This window comes from Pogona vitticeps, chromosome 2 (genome assembly GCF_051106095.1).
Source record: "Pogona vitticeps strain Pit_001003342236 chromosome 2, PviZW2.1, whole genome shotgun sequence".
Taxonomy (NCBI): Eukaryota; Metazoa; Chordata; class Lepidosauria; order Squamata; family Agamidae; genus Pogona; species Pogona vitticeps.
This window is the reverse complement of record NC_135784.1, coordinates 99,448,503-99,466,144: the sequence shown is the minus strand read 5'-3', so window position 1 is coordinate 99,466,144 and position 17,642 is coordinate 99,448,503. Positions and strand designations below refer to the sequence as shown.

The window sequence follows — 17,642 nt, the reverse complement described above, 5'->3', positions numbered from 1 at the left end:
AGGATGAGTTGAAGATCATAAATGGTATGTGTGGTGGCTCTGTTGTGGACTGAAAGTGACAACTAGTATTGTTCACTTGTTTTCTCCTCTGGATCTGTCTTGCAGGAGCTTGCTTCTGGGTATTCAATATTGTCTGGTTAATTTGTTCCTCAGCTATATTCAATGAGTATCTGAGAAATACAGCTATAGATCTTTGAGTCTGAAGTATCTGTCTTGTGGGTCTGAGCAGGTGCAATTATACCTAAGGGCTTATCTACTAAGTGTTTCCAATTTTAATTTAACCCTGACTTCATTTTCTCTATAATGACTTTCTTAATAAACATTTGGGCTGAGCCAGGGCCATCCCAAACTATTTTGCTATCTGAGGCGGGGCAACAAATGCCCCCCCGCCCCTTCAAATCACTGTGCATAGAGCAAGGCCAAGTTATTCTGGTATCTGGGGGGAAAAACATCCCTCTAGCACTTCCCCCCCTTCCTGACACTGAAAATACATCAAGGTGAGTAATTAACAATTTGCTGGCCTTTCCTGACAGCCAAGACCAGCTGCCTGAAATGTCTATCTAATTCCAGAGCCCTGAGGTAATCTCCTCCTTCCCATGTTTCCAGTTTTGATTGGTTATCCATGCTAAGAAGCAGAGAAATATATTGATACGAATTGCCATATATATCTATTTTCAACACAGATAACCGAGCACTCCTCTATTTAGAAAGCAGGGGAGTTCCCCAGTAATTCTTTCCTTGGAAAAAAACAACAACACCTGGCATATCACCAAAGAGGCTCCTCCAGTCCTGTGGCATTCCAGAACTTTTTTATTAGTATTGAAGAGGAAGGGCTTTCCGGAATGTAGGAGCCAGTTACCTTTCTCCCAATTCTCTTTTCCTGAAACATCCGTGGTTAAAAGCAGGGAAGGAATATACCTTACACTGTCCATCACCCTGGCCTAAATTCCCATCGTAAGGCAAGTACTATACACGTACAGAAGGCTAGAAGGGCAATTTGTTCTTCTTTTCACCTCCATATTCAGAGTCAAGATAAATCAGCCAGAAGGGGTGAGTAGTCAGGATGGTCTCAAGAAGCTAAGGATCCATTTGTGAATGATAACTCAGACAAATAAAATGGTGAAAATCTCTCAGTCTTCATTTTGCTGCAGTTTTCCAAATCTTTCTTGCATTTTCTTCCCATTCTTGTACATCAGGTTATGAGACTTTACGGGTTTTTCATATGAACACGTGTGCACATTTGATATATGCATTTTTCCTGGCGTGTGTATTCCTTTAGGCATTTCCTCTAGCACAGGCATTTTGCTATTGACTAAAGCACATTTGTGTGCATTTTTCAATGCACATTATTGAATGTATGCTGTTTTCTGTGGACTTTATTTTCCCCATAAGTCCCTGTTAGCCTCACATATGTATGAATTTTCAAAGTGATATTTCTTGTCCTGGGTCTCAAGAGATGTGGTTAGGTGACTTGCATTGAGTCTTGCATTGAGTCTGGTGAACCCAACAACAGCAAATTCCATCCCTAGAGACAATGGGGAACAATTCTGATATCCTTTCCAGGAGTCCTGGACCAGAAAGAGAGTTTCTGGTCTCTGCATCCTTATAGGACAGCCAAATGAAACAAAGAATAATTAGCATATTTTAGGAAATGCTTTTTGTTAAAGATATAATAACTTATTAACAAAGAACACAAGTTATTGATAAGAAAGTTTGATGGGATAGAAACTATTGATAGGTAGCATTTCGTGATCATTGCAGTGGGGTTTAATAAACCTAATCACAAACTTTTCCCCATTTGGTGGTAACAACAAGATATGTAAAGATATTTATTAGAGTTCAAAACAACAACAACAACAGCAACAACAACCTAATGAACCCATTTGGCAGGAGCTAAACAAAAGCTGACAAGCGATAATCCAAATTAATTTCCTCATAAGAATCACTCACTAGTTTTAGTGTAAACTATTCAGAATCACTGTAGTCGTGACATATCTTTTCATTAACAGAGACTGGTGTTAAATGCCATTCATTAGTTTTGGTTATTAAATTAAGGCTGGCATGTATTGAAAACTGGAATTCATCTATCCAATTTACTTCGATATAAAGTTTTTTCTCTACCCAGCTATTTTTCATCTGGCTGTAATATAAAAAGCCTTTTCTAAGTCATTTATTATCATTAAAATAAATATATAGGAAACAGGCATGGTTTATTTAGTTACTGTATCACAAAGTCTTTATAATAAACTTAATTCAATAAAGTAAATCAAAAGGAAAATCCTAAGGGTATCTCCTTCTATTGAGCAACAGGTATTTCATCTTCAGACAGAGGAAACCTAATTTGTTCACTCAGAAGGCTATGTGTCCTTCATGTAGGAGAATAGAAAATAGTCTTTCGTTTCTGCAGTTTGGTTAAGGTTCCTGTGTCCAAGCAGAAACCCAGGCACTCATCTACTTTGGGGATCACATCCCAGCAACTACCAGTTCAGAGCAGTTTGATAGGATATGCTCATACCAACAATTATCCCAAGGGACCAACCAGGACTCTGACTGGCATTATGATCCACACCTCTGACAGCTCCTACCAAAAGTTCATCCACATCCAGAATTTACAGATTGACAAACCAATTCTAGAAACAGGACCTGTAACCAGGGTAAGAAGGCAGATAATACGAAAGGCTCCAGGATTCTGGACTTGTTAGCCTGTGAGTCACTGAACACAAAGATTACAATGCCCATCACAAGATAAAATTCCAAAATCCATATTAAGCCTGTTCTGATGTCAACAAAAATGTGCATTGCTTCACGGTCTCAAAAATTTTATGGGGCATGATGCTACACAAAGCAAGTAGGAAGAAGGGGAAGGGGGGAACCAGTTTCCATGATATTTGGGAAAGGAATGTATGAGAAAGAATTTACATGCCGGGCAAAAGGAGAACAAAACATAGAAATTAAAGAGAAAAACATTGTGGCACTTTTAAAACTGTGTTACTTTAATGTCAGCTTTCGTGGACAAGTCCACTTCTTCAGATATGATAGTAGGACTGCACGGCAAATATTATCAGATGAAAGGCTGTCTAGAAATATGACAAACAAACAAACAAATACTTATGCAGTTAAACATAGCCCCAAAATAGAGACTGATTATTTCCTGGGTATATTTATGCATTTATGTACTTACTTACTTAAAATATTTTTACCCCACTCAATATAAGCCGAGGATTTTTAGGCCACTACCAAACTATAAATGTTGCATCTGCTGTACTTCCCAGCTATATTTCCTTACTAACTACCCAGTGCCACCTCACAAGTCCCATCGGATATTATCATACTTATTACCATGTTGTTCCCTTTTGTTATTTATAGCCTGGAATTAATTAAGCCACCAATCATTGTCATTGTTTACTGAACAATGCTTCCTGGAAGGAGAAATGAATACCAGTATCTTAATGGTCGTTGCCAGGTGTGAAATGCCACATCATCAGCTACTTGTGCCTAAGAAACAATCAGTCTCTTTGTTTTGGTGGTGTGTTTAACTGCATAAACATTTGCCATGCAGTCTCCACTCTCATGTCTGAAGAAGTGGACTTTTCCACGAAAGCTCACATTAAAATTTAGCAGGTAGTCTTTAAGGTGCCACCACAGTTTTGTCTTTTTATTTTATTTTATATATTTTTCTTTTGTTTTGGCTCAACATGCTAGCAGAGACTAACATGGCTACCTCTTCCGAAACATTTACAGACATTCAAATCAGGTCCTTGCAAGCTTCTTTGTTCATATTGGAAGCATGCAGTGGTACTTTCAGAGTGGCAGGATGAGCCAGCAAGGTGATGTGATTGCCCAGGGGATGCCTGAATGTGCTCACAGTTCTCACATTTTTTTGAGGGGCGGGGTGTTTCCTTCTACCCTAGCAAGTACAGTGATGGGTTTCATGCCCACCTGGAATAACCCCTGGAATCCTGGGAGCAAGAAAAGCAAAAAAAAAGTTTGTGTTTCCATTTTTGAAAGTAGAGAATATAGCTGAAAACATGGAAGCATTTCTTTGGTGAAATACATCATCACAACCATCTTGATGGGAAGCAAAGAGAAATCAGGGAGCCTGGAGATCGTTTTAGATGCTGAAGTTAGTAAACAAGTCAATAGAAACTAAATTGTGTACACGCTTTCAAGATTTCTCAATCTATTCATCTGGTCAGATGTTACAAAAAGTGGGGGGAGTGGAGACAGAAATTACCATAATGTCTTGACTGAGATGGAAGAAAGGAGCCAAGGGGGATATAACTTTGATGGGACTGTGGTAAAACAAAAGAAGGGAGGAACTGATTTCTTCAAGGTGGAAGCATCCCCCCCAGAACACGTATTCATTTGATCTGAAATATCTATAAGAAGAAAGGAAGAGGAAGAGAGTAGGAAGAAAGGCAAGGCAGAAAGAAGGAAGAAGGCTGGGTGTGCTGAGGGTAGCATTTCATCTCTCCTGTTCTAAGCAGTAGCCATTTCCTGCAGACAGTTTTCAAATATGAGTAAGGGGTGCTGGTGTTAAGAGGTCATATTCTGTTAAAATGTCATATACTCTGTCTCATTCCCTCAGTTCATTCATTATTGTTTGATGTTATGCATGATGGCTCTGTAATGCTTCACTCTGCCCTTGCAACCACATGTTGAAATGGTAAACATTTTGCAGTTTTGTTTCCACAAGCTGTTGATTCAGAATACAAGGCAGCCTTAAGTAAGATAATCAATGTTCAGTACAGTACTGTGGCATGGAGTTGCTTGAGAATAATGAGCAGAAGAGGGGAAAGGATTAATGCAGAGGTTCTCAAACTTGAGACCCCGGATGTTCTTGGACTGCAACTCCCAGAAATCCTGATCAGCACAGCAAGTGGTGAAGGATCCTGGGAAGTGAAGTCCAAAAACATTTGGAGAGCCCAGTTTGAGAACCACTGGATTAATACTTTTATAGAAGAAAGGATATTATGTGGGTGGTTGATGAATGGGATAGTTATTAATGAGAGCTGTCCAAAGAAAAGTTAGCTTAGTTAAATTCAGTGTATTGAATTCTCTCAATCAAATTATATCCAAAGCAATTTATTAAAAGATTAAAAAGAGAAAAGTTCAATTTTTAAGAATATGTTCATTTTTCAAAAATACAAGTCATTAGTATCTATTTTTGTCAATGATGCCTATAATTGGTAGCTGGTCAGCTTTCAGAAATGAGGGCCAACCAAAGAAAAGTGTGAGGGTAAAAGTATAATATTCAAACATTGACCTCAGAGCACTATAAAACTTTATAACATCCCTTGGTAGTTGAAATCTGCAGTGGCCTATTATTGCCGACATTCCTCTCAGTATTATGGTACGACTAGTTTCATTATTGAAATGATTTCAGGCAACATCAGTTTGCCTAATTTTACAGGCTTTATTAGTCTACATTGCTTCTATGCACAAAAATCCAAGTGCGACTGAAAACATGTAACTTTAAAAAAAGTTATAGGCACATACAGACAATTTATATTGCTGTTGCTAACTCAGAAAACTGCAATCCTAGTAAATGACTAACATGCCAGCAAAACTTTGATAATTTGACATAATTCCTTTCACCTGCGACACTAGGGAAATACCAGGAGAGCAAATCACTGGTGACCAAATTTAATCAAACACCAATCTGCTGCATTTGTACTTCACTTAACTAGGAGTTTCATGGTTTTGGAATTTCCTTTTTCCTCTCTGTTTTATGCATTCATTTTCCTTATCATTTGTTTACATGTCCATTTTCAAGTGTTAGTTTGCTAGGAAAGAGATTCCTTTGCAAGGCAATTTCATTTTACATTGACACTGCTTCCCTTTGGTTTGCCTGGAGAGCTAACTGGTTGTTCTGCAGCACCTTTTGGCACACAGCTGTTCAAACCTCATTTTGTTAAGCACAATATACATTTTCAGGGTTGCATTTTTCATTCCTCTTAATTATTTTAACTATGTACATACATAATTTCAAACCTTGAAAAAAAGACCTGCTGTCTCGTCACCACCTTTCATGCATCTCTTGGTTTGGGAATGAAAGAAAGGAACCTAATGTTAATCTCAGTGGCTAGACATGTTTAAAACAGGATGGGTTGTCCTTGAGACACTGGGATGTCAAGCCACTGAAAAGGAAGCAATAAGAAACAGGTAATATATTAAAATTGTAAATAGTATACACAGAAGATAAAGCAGCAGCATAGGATAAAGAGAAGATGACAAACTGCAACACGAGGAGAAAGAGAGAAAGAGGAGTGAGCAATCCATGTAGGGGAAAAATGACAGACCTTAGCAGAATATCAAAGATCTCCAACCCAAAGAAAGAAATATCCAGGAGTCAAAGGAGCATTCAGTAAAGAGCTTCTCTGATTAAATATTGGAGGTCTAGAGAGTTAGCTGATGACTCACGTAAAGGTCTTAATAATTTTATTTATTTCTCTAAAAACAAGAAAGTGAAATGGTAGAATATAATCCATTGCAAATCCACATGAAAAAAATTACAATCTCCCTTTATAGCCTTTTAAAATCTAGCCAATAATAGATTTGGTTGCAGTAGATTCTGGGCATTAATTATCTTTTGTTCAAATAAGCTGGGTTTTTTTTTCTGTTATCCTGAAATCAGTGCCAATTTGTTTTAAATAAGGGTGAGAAATTAATTCCAATGAGGTTTTGTGTTGTGTTGTGCTGTGCTGTATTTTTTAAATGCATTGACATGATTTCCCCATCTCTCATGCACAACACAGGATTGGACACAGCTGGTAGCTGGAAATCCATAAATAACCAGATTTGCAAGGTATTTCATGAAAGGAAAAAATGCGTTCAACAAATTAACATACAGACATTTGGAAAATGTGCAAAAATACCCCACCAAATTTATGAAAAGCTGATAAACATACATTAGTTTGTAATGCCATTTGTCCATCCCATGAATCTGAAACTTAGTATTAGGAAAATGCCTACATTTATGAATTTATACCATGTCCCTGCCTAACCCCTGTTTTTCTTTCCCTGCATGAAAAAGTCTCAAATGTCTTCCACCTGTTGCCATACCATAAACATTTAAACATCTTCTGATACCGAAGATGAATATTCACTAAAAAATAAAAGGCATGTGAATGCCACGTTTCATCCCAGAATGAAAGGAAGATAAGAAAGCAATTAACTTGAAGAGGAGGAGAATGTTTGTTCCATTTCCCTCAGGTCACAGCATCAATTAGAAATAAAGCACCCTGCTGACATAATTTTATGCCATTTGAAGATATGATCCCTATCTTTTGAAACTCATCTGAGCAAACTGGTGTTAAAACACTGTCTCCAAATGCATCACTTTGTGCTTCGAAGAAATAATACATGTTTCTAAGATATAATAAAATATTAATGTTAGCAAATGAGCACTATTAAGACTGACGGTTCGTCCATATGAGGTGTTTTGAGGCAAATTGGAAAAGTGGTTCCATTTCTCCAAAGATCCAGAATCAGTCCCTCCAAGCTACTATTCTAGTTTTGCTTTTTCCTTGAATATAATCTGGATTCTTCTAATTTGAATATCCATATCAAAAGATATCTCCTCTCTTTCTCCTAAATAGTGGGAGGTAGACATGAGTCATTGCCACAAATAACATTACAGCTGACACCAGGGGTATTTGAATGATGCATGCCCCACAGGAACCAGACTTATTTGGAAGACACATCTGGGACCCACATATCTTGAAACAACTGGACTGCAAAAAAAGTTCCCAAGTGAAGGAAAATCCTAAATTAGAAGAAGTAGAAGAGAAGTAAAAGGAACCAAGTGAAGTTTCCCCAGACACCAGGCAGATCTTTTACACTAATCTGAATTGATGGGAAACAGAACCACCTCTCTCATGGGAGAAAATAGGTTATGTGGACAGGCCCTGAGAAGACTCACTTCAGCTCTGTTAAATGGTCATCAAATGTTTTGATTTCTCAGACTGAATGTGCAACTCTCACAATGTTGGAGACATAAAATTATTTCCTGAAAGGAGAACTAGGTAAAAGCTGGACTGGAATAGGATGGAGTGGAGATTTCTTAATAAAAACTAATGCCAAAAACAGTGGACTGCAATGGACAAACATCAGAACCTTAAAAAAAAAACCATTACTTTTTCATTCACCCTTTATTGTACAAAAACCCACTGGAAGGGAGCACAATGGCCCAAAACAGCATCTTCGAAATAGGATAATTAAACCAAATTGATGACACATGTCTGACTAGATAAGAGAGATGCAACAAGCCATAAATTATCCTCAGAAGCTGCTTTAAAGTACCTGTTCTGGAGGAGAATTGATATTCCAAAAACAGCTTGAAAATGTGACTTCAGATTATGGGAGCCCAACCAAATTAACCTTTCCTATCTGACTACAGGCAACTAATGCTACCAGCTTTCTCCAGGAACAACTTTCCAGTACCCATTTCAGGCAGAAAATCAATATTGCAAAACAAAAAAAAACCCCACTTATTACAATGACTTCCAAGTAGTCCAAATAGTAGGTGAATTTTGTTGGCACCCTAACAAAATTCACCTGTCCTGTCTGGCTGGGGCGGGGGGGCTTATGGAACCAGCCTACAAGCACTGTATTAACAATATTCTAGTATCCACTCCAGGCAGAAAAATCAATATTGGGGTTTGGGAGCCTAGAACAACAGCTTTGGGGGAGGATAGCCCAATGAAATTTACCTCTCCCACCTAATGAGAGGGGATTTAAGCAACAAACCATAAAACAAACCCAGTCATGACATTCTGGTTCCCATTCCACTCAGAAAATCCATATTGCACAAAATAGCCCTGAACAGTCACATATCAAATCAGATGAGAAGGTAAGGCTGTAACAATGAACAAAACTGAATCAGGAAGAACATCTCACTACCCATTACAGACAGAAAACCAAAATTATGCAAGACAGTGTGAGCTGGCAGTTTCGAAGCAGGACAAGCATACCAAACTTCACCAGGCCCATTGCAATAGAGGAGACAAATGCAAACAACCATGATATATCTTGAGGAACCAACATTCCAAGGGCCTGTTCTGGGTCTATGTTTCATAGTTTCAAAAAGGCTCATGAACAGTTTCCGAGCTGGGGACTGTAACCTGATCGGAGTAATGCATCAAACCACTGACCTTCCAGAAGAACCAGAACCCACACATCAAAAAAGAGATTATGGCTCAATGCTTTCTGCCAGCCTTCCTAAGCCTATCACTTTAGCTTCACCTGGAGAAGAGAAGACTGAAAGGGAGGAAGCCATTATTCTGTGCCTTCAAAGAGTGAGTTCGTTCGTTCATTCGTTCTTTCGTTCTTTCTTTCTTTGGGTAATTTTCATTGAGCTGTCCTGCCCAGAAATCATTCTGGACTGATTCTTGCGATATGGATTTTTTGCCTAGAAGAGGTATAGTAATGTGGCTCATGAGGGGTCTTTGAGTCTGCTTGCAACAGCCTCTTCTAGCCAGATAGGATAGTTGAATTTCGTTGTGTTGCCCAACTCAAAAGTCCCCGTTGTGGGCTGTTTTTTGTAATATCAGTTTTCTGTCCAGAGTGGGTATTGTTCCTCCTGGGGGCACTTGGAGCTGGTTGAATCAGTTCTCCAGTTGGAATGGAAGGGTGAATTCAGTTGAGTTGCCCAACTTGGTAATCGTTATTCCAAGCTGTTTTTTGCAATATCTTTTTTTTGGGGGGGGGCTGGAATGCATACTGTAATCTTGAGAACAATTTATGGCTTGCTGCATCTGTCTCATCTAGTTACACATGTGTCATGAATGTGGTTTGATTATCCTACTCATAAGTTCCTCTTCCAGGCCATTATGTTTCTTTCCAGCAGGTTTTTGTGTAATACAGCATTAATGAAAGAGTACAAAAAATAGTTTTGAGGTCTAAAATATTGTTCTGATGTTTATCTATTGCATCCCACTGTTTTCGGGATCAAATTTTATCAAGAAGTCCCCACTATGTTCAGTTTCAACTTTTACGTCCCCTGAAAAGTCTTTTAAATGTACAGGTGTTCACCTTATTCGTTTAATGTCATTGTTTGCTCCTATGTCTGATGATGTTCCAATACTTCTTTCTTTTCCCCTTGGCTTAGAGATTGTTTCTCCCTTCTGGACCAAGCCCACACAAGCAGAAGCTGTGTACTGAATGTGATGATAGTACAGTGCTACATAGCTAATATTATGGAGGTATAAAAAGCTCACTCGCAGAGAAAATAGGGAGAATGTCATAAAGTGATTCCTTCCACAGGGCTTTTTCAGCTCAGGAAGGGCAGGCAGCTAGGGAAGCTGCCTACAAAATATGCAACAGAATTAAGAGAAAAAAATGGAGGAAACAAAATGATGGCCTGTTTGCCATCCCAGTTTCCTTTAGGGCTACTTGCAGGGACAGTGTCAAAAACAAAGGTCCTTAGGGGAAAGAGGAACAAAGCCATGTTACAACTACTCATAACAGTGAGCCCCACCTTTGAGAAACTGTTGGACTGTTTTTCGTCCCTTTAGAGAATGTAATTGAAATTGTCCCTGCAATTTCTCTGCCCACAAATTTCAAGAGGTTGTTTGCAGACAGTGTTAAATCTTAGCATAGATTAAAATGCTGGTTTTGCTGTTAAAGTCCTGAAGATCTTTGGAAAGGATAGTGAAGACCTTCTGCTCCCATAAGAATATTATTTTCTGGATATTATTTTTATATTTTTATATTTCTGACTTTGGTTGACTCTCAGCCAGGGAAGTCCCTCTGCTTTGGAGTTCACACTACATTTGATAACCGTTAAGTACCAAGTCATTGAAGCTTCCAACATGAATTTGACCAAACTCCGGGAGGCAGTGGAAGACAGGAGGGCCTGATTTGCTCTGGTCCATGGGGTCACGAAGAGTCAGACACAATTTAACAACTAAACAACAACAAAGTACCAAGTAAAATTTACCGTGTTTTCCTGGGGCGTTGATTGTTTTTAAATTGGCTGCAGGAACTCTCAGTGATCTGACAGCTTTTAAATGGGACTTCTCAACACATCTGCTGCTACTGAAAAGTGTTGTTATCTGTTTAATAACCATCCTTTCACCAGAGAAAAACAACTTGAATTGTGGGTGAAAGTGTGATTCTGCAATGTCTCTGTTATCTCATGCTCGCCACCATTTCTGTCCCTGTTTGCAAATGTAAAGCCATAGAAACAAGGACACAACTCGTGACGTTTTGAGAGCACATGCAAGGAGAACCTAGTGTTCAAACCTGGTGTGCCATGACTATTTGCATACTGCATGGATTCATAATGTTTTATTGTAATTCCTGGGATGTTAAAGAGCAAGATAGGGTTATGTCCTTGGTGTCTTTGTGTCAGCATGCTTACCCTGTAAGAGTACGACTGTATTCACCACAACTTGGTATTAAACTTTAGAGCACAAGGGTCACATGGTTGGACAAAGAGAAAGTTACTGGGGAGTGCAGGGAGAAGACCTATTTTCTTTTCTATGGTGTTAGGAACAGTGGCGATGGAGCTAAAATAAAGAACTGAAATGCTGCTGGTTGAAATCACCCTGTAGAGATCACTTTGCTCTGAAACCATACCTTGCTGGGCAATCCTCAGAGCTGAGTCACTTGTTGTAAATTCTTTTCTGAGGCACACCCTGGTAGCTGCATGTTTCCTATAACCCTCTGCTGTGACACACTTGGAGGCTGCTAAGACTTCCACATATACTTGGTCTACAGATATTGAACTTCACTCTAGTTGGACAAAGTGTTCTCTAGTGCAGTGGTTCTTAACCTTTGTTACTCAGATGCTTTTGAACTGCAACTCCCAGAAACCCTAGTCAGCACAGCTGGTAGTGAAGGCTTCTGGGAGTTGCAGTCCAAAACTCCTGAGTAACCCAAGGTTAAGAACCAGTGGTCTAGTGCATTGTTGTTGCATGCGTTAAAGGAAGAAGAGTACTCATACATCAGAACTAGTGAGCTCAAGTAAAAACTGAATAATAGCAAACCATTAGATGTTCAACCCAATTCTGTGTACCGACCCAAGGGTTATGCGGGTATGAGAATAAACCCTTAATAATGAGAATCATCTCTCTCTCTCTCTCTCTCTCTCTCTCTCTCTCTCTCTCTCTTTTCCAGGTTAGCCACGAATGACAAAACACCATGAACCAAATGGAAAATCAAACCTGTTTGTGGTTTGGTTTGCAGTTCATACTGCTCTCATTGCTACATTATGTCACTGTCGCCACCCCACTGCCATTTTCAGAGACAGTGGCCCAGCTTCCCTTGATAGGCTGGCACAGAGACAGGAAGCCTGGCTCCTGGAAGAAAAAAAAATTGTTTCATTTTATTTCAGCAAAACAGGTTGCACAAACCAAACCATGAACTTAAGCACAAATCAGCTCATTTCATGCCTTTCCACCCAGTCTGTAGTTAGGTTCATGCCCATCTCTATTCCTCTTCTTTGTGTTAAATTTGGAATTATTAAGCCATCTTCTTATGAACAATTCTCTCTCTTTCACCTCTCCTTTTGCACTGGTGGAAAGCGTTTACAGAGCTCATTTCAGCTGACATGAGGCTGAAGGATAGCTTCTGATGGTAAAACTCAATTTTGAGTCAGATAGAGAGGACTAATTGGGTAGAACCAATTAGGATAAAAAATACACCTCATGTTCCAGTCCATTGACTGTGAGAGGACTTTCAAATATGGAGCTGAAAGAAGCTTATTTTTGCACTGGCTTTCTTTAAGATAAAGGCAGCTTGAACTAGATAAAAACCCCTTCCAGTTTTGTGGCATTGACTGATGACTGAGAACTTGATTTATTTAAAAGTTTGCAGCACCCTTAGGATTCATGCTCACTTGAATGTTCATGATGGCTTAGATGCTTCTTCTAAGTAGGTTAAAAGTCATGACTCAGAAGACTGCTCCAATGTGGAAGTTTGACAGAGAAATTCACCTCGGGAGCTAGTTGCCATTGTACTCAGCAGAAATTCACAATTACACAGTATTGAGAGTTTCTTCCTGGCTAAGGGTACAGCAGATTGGGGTTGGCAGGTGATATTTAAAATGAAGCACATGCTCACACTCTTCTGAGGATGCCTTCAGCACTTACCTGCTACGGCACAGCTCAGCCTCTTCCTAGCAGCTACAAAGTATAGCTTGATAAATGGAAACCCTAACAGAAATTATGAGTTGAATTTTCTTGGAATGGGACACATAAGAATCTAACACACACATTAGAAGTCCAGGTAAGATATTTAAAGAAGCAGCAATTAACTGTTGGCCCATGCGCTTTATTCCTATAGACATTCTCCATAGCTTACAAAGTTTGTTTTCTCTGAATTGTGCCAATTAGAAAAGAAGAGAGGTGAAGGAATGGAAATAATTGAATGATTTATACACAAACATAGTTTTCCAGTGAAAACTGTTATATCACAGACAAAGCCAGGATGCCTCTTATATTTAGGACCACCCTTGCGATTAGCCCCAGAGAGGCAGTCGCTTTTAGTGGATGAGCTCCTCGGCATCATCATCATCCATTGTCTACCTTCCACCAGAGTGAAGTGGGGGCAACACTTCTCAGCTCAGGAAAAGAAAAGAAAGAGGTGGGTGGTGGCTGTTTTGGATATGATGAGGAGAACAGTAGCAGTGCCAGTGGCACATCCCACACAGCACGGCAGAAGAAGGCGAGCATCTGTTGCCCCAAGAGGTCTCAGCCACTTTTGGTAAGCTATTTTAAAAATAAATTTGACTCTGGGGAAGGTTCCTCAAACTAAAGCATGGGGAGGTGCCACAGGGGCAACCGTGTAATACTATTGGGCCTCACTAGACCTCAGAGCCAGGCATATTTTAAATAACTGAAAAGTGGCCTAGCCAGGTAGGCCTCACAGAGAAGTGAAGGTGCTTGAGGGAGGGGAATCATATGGTAGCCAGTACTACTGCTGCTATCTTCTCTTCCTTCTATGAGTGAGTATCTGAGGAGTATTGGGTCAGCGACAGGTGCCGTTCCCCCACATACACTGTGGGCCTTATTTACTCTGCCTGGGTTGGTACGAGAGCTATGCCACCGCTATTGAGCTTTAGTTAACATACGCAGAAAAATGTTTGGTATGAAGGAAAATCTAGCCTTAAGATACCTTTCTGAACCAACCTTCAACCTGAAATGCAATCACAAGGACTGTTTTCTGCTGCTTCTGTGAACACCTCCTAGGTAGGATGCAGTGGTAGACTAAGGCAGTGGTGAAGGGATAAGTATTAAATTAGCATGTTGGTGTAAAGAGAATGGCTCTCCTAAACTGTTCTATCTGATATGCTGGAAGTATTCTAAACAGGTAAGAATCTGGAAAAACAACATACACAGATTATCTGAAGGGATACAGTTCAAATTTCTACCAGATCTGCTGATCTATACAGCAATAAGAACGGTTGTCCAAATGCTGTTTGAAACCCATTCCTTTTAAACTTGGTGTGCACTGTTGTTGTCCATAGGAGGTAGACATTAACAACCTCAGGCGTCCCATTTTTTTTCACATTTTGCCAACTGATTTCTATTAACAAAGATAAACTCAAGGTTTCGGCTCACAAGTTGTCACCTGTATATTTTCATGCATACTCAGCGCAAGAGTGAATTAGGGAGGCCAATGACTAAATCCAATCTTATCTATCCCACTTTAAAGCAAACTGCTAAAATCAATGGGACTTAAGTTGCTTGTGATTAACAGTACCATTTATTTCAAAGGATGCTCAAAGACTAGTATTGGACTTAGTGCCAAAATTGTCCTACCCGCTCAAAAAGCTTCAGATCTGTTTAAACTTGCACAGCCCAAGCCAAACAACAATGTAACTCCTCTTCTAACAGTGCCAGTTGTCTCCAGTGAATGAGATACAGGTATTGGAGTAAAGGACAAAGAAGGATGAAGGACAAAGAAGGAATAATAATAATTAAAAAGGATCAGCTGATCACATTTTTTGTGTCCTTGTGTCTCTGCATCCATGATAGCTACAGATATAGCAACTCTAGGACAACTGTCACTTATAAGGATGCCAAATCACCTGTCTGGCTAAAGCAAGGACTATATCCTGCATCCCTCTCCAAGCAAAGAACAGTGCTATCATCAGACAGGTGTATATAGACAGATTCCCACCCTCTGCTGGGTGTGGTGGTCCTTAGATAGGTCAAAGTTCTAATGTTGTCAGCTGGATTTACATAGCCCTTAGTACATCTAGACATACAAACTGTGTGGGTGGGGGTAGGTGGGTGCGTCTGTGTGGGTGCATGCACGTTTCTGTCTTGTTCATTTGGACATCTGAATCACACAGAATACAGAAATTCCTCTGATAGTCTTTCCAAACTGAGCATTTCATTGCCAATGACTTGGCACATTTTACCAGTGATGTACTAAATACAATTCCTGAGCAAGCTGCTCATTTAAACAAATGGCACTTGTCCAGAAAGAGCACTCATTTAATTGCACACTTCAGATAAAGTCTGTAAAAAGGAAAGAATTCCATTCAGGGTTGTCCAGAATTGGTTGTCTCTCCATTTTCAACATAACTGCCTTCACTTATTTGCATAGTTCCCATCATTGATAAATAAAAACTCACATATTACATTTTTAAATGAAAGCAACCCAAGATCTCAACTTTAATTTAAGTGGCAAAGACAAAGGAAACATTGTTTTATGAAATGAATTGTGCATGACCCCATACATCAAAGGGGTCACGGACCGCATGGGGAAACTTTTGAAAAAACACAACCTACAAACAGTAGGTGTCACGAAGAGTTGGACATGACTAAACGACTAAACACACACACAAACAGTATTCAAGCCCACCACAAAAATACAACAAATGTTATGGTCAGCAAAGGACAGAAGGGACCCCTCACCACTGCAGGAGTATACCAGATACCTTGCAGTTGTGGCCAGGTATATATTGGAACCACAAAATGAAGCATCCACACCAGAATCAAAGAATATGAGAGACACTGCAGACTAAAACAATCAGAAAAAAATGGCAGTAGCTGAACATGCCCTAAAACAAGCTGGACATGAAATTCTATTTCAAAATACTGAAATACTGGACAACACCAGCAATCATTACGTCAGACTGCACAGGGAAGCCATTGAAATCCACAAGCACCAGCAAAACTTCAAGAGAAAAGAGGAAAGTGTGAAGCTCAACAAAACCTGGCTCCCAGCTCTCAAAATGCAGCATGCAAAAGGTCAATGAACTCTACCCAGTCACAAGGACAGGGGATCACTACACACAAAAGACCAGCTAATGACACCCATCAAGCACAGGAACAGATAATCTCTTCTCCTTAGCACAACAATACACCCACAACAATACACACTGATCATCCATCTACAGAAAAAGACAAAGGCCTATCTCACAGCCATAAATACTGCACTCCCAAGCCAACTACACCAGAGCACAGAGTGTTGTCCTCTAAGATGCTGGCCACAGAGACTGGCGAAAAGTTAGGATGAAAAACCTTCAGAACACGGCCAAAGAGCCCGAAAAACCCACAACAACCGAATTGTACATGATTTATAAATACATATCTAAGAGACATTTACTGATAAAATTGGCACCTGTCCTTGTACAATTCACACAGCTTATTGTGTTGTGTACAGACTTAAGGTACAAACAAAAACAAAAGAAAATAAACTGCATTATTTCTTTCTAAGTATTGTCCTGAATGATATGAGATCACATTGTATCATGCAGCTTTTATTACAGACTTCCATCATGGAGCTTCAAATCAAGCCATTTCTTTTGAAGCACCTACACCAGCTAGCTTTCTAAATGTGTCTCTAGTATAAATTTAGGATTGTTAAAGCAGTTGTTCACTTGTGCTATTACCTCACCTGAAAACATTGGGCAGAGTAACTAATATTGGTTGGTGTTCAGTGACGTCAAATCAGATCCAACTCTACTCTAAGAAGGCTTTCCATATTTATTTATTTATTTATTTTATTTATTTATTCAATTTCTACCCCGCCCCTCTAGACAACGTCTACTCGGGGCGGCTTACAAACATTAAAACACATTAAAACAATGTAGAAAAATAACTAACATAATTATTATAATTAATATTATCCAAGATGGCAACATTAAGAACCAGAAAAAAGGGAAGGAACTTAGGTGACTGGGGGGAAGGCCTGTCTGAATAACCATGTTTTTAGTTGGTTTTTGAACACACCCAGCGAGGGTGCCAGCCGAATTTCAGTGGGAAGTGTGTTCCACAGCCGAGGGGCAACTGCCGAGAAGGCCCGGTTTCTTGTTTTCTCCTTCCGGGCCTCCCTCGGCGTCAGTCCCCTCAGCCGTCCCTGCTGGCTTTGTCGGGTGACTCGGGTAGATCTGGGTGGGAAGAGGCGATCTGCCAAATATTGAGGTCCCAAACCGTTTAGGGCTTTATATGTAATCATTAATACTTTGAAGTCAATGCGGAAACGAATAGGTAACCAGTGCAGCGCAGCCAGAGTGGGGGAGATGTGCTGATATTTTCTCACCCCACTAATAAGCCTGGCTGCTGCATTCTGGACCATCTGGAGTTTCCGCAAGAGCCTCAAAGGCAGCCCCACGTAGAGTGCGTTACAATGGTCTAGTCTCGAGATTACGAGCGCGTGGACTAGAGTAGTGAGGGCCCCCC

The 17,642-nt window shown here is 39.8% G+C and overlaps 1 long non-coding RNA gene across 1 annotated transcript; it reads right to left on the bottom strand.

Moving 5' to 3' along the window:
• Positions 1-1,531: 1,531 nt before the first annotated feature.
• Positions 1,532-14,223, bottom strand: LOC140704136 (uncharacterized). Its single transcript, XR_012083260.2, has 2 exons — positions 14,136-14,223; positions 1,532-12,305 (listed from the first exon to the last, which is right to left on the bottom strand). It is a non-coding gene; the product is annotated as an uncharacterized LOC140704136 (long non-coding RNA).
• Positions 14,224-17,642: the final 3,419 nt, after the last annotated feature.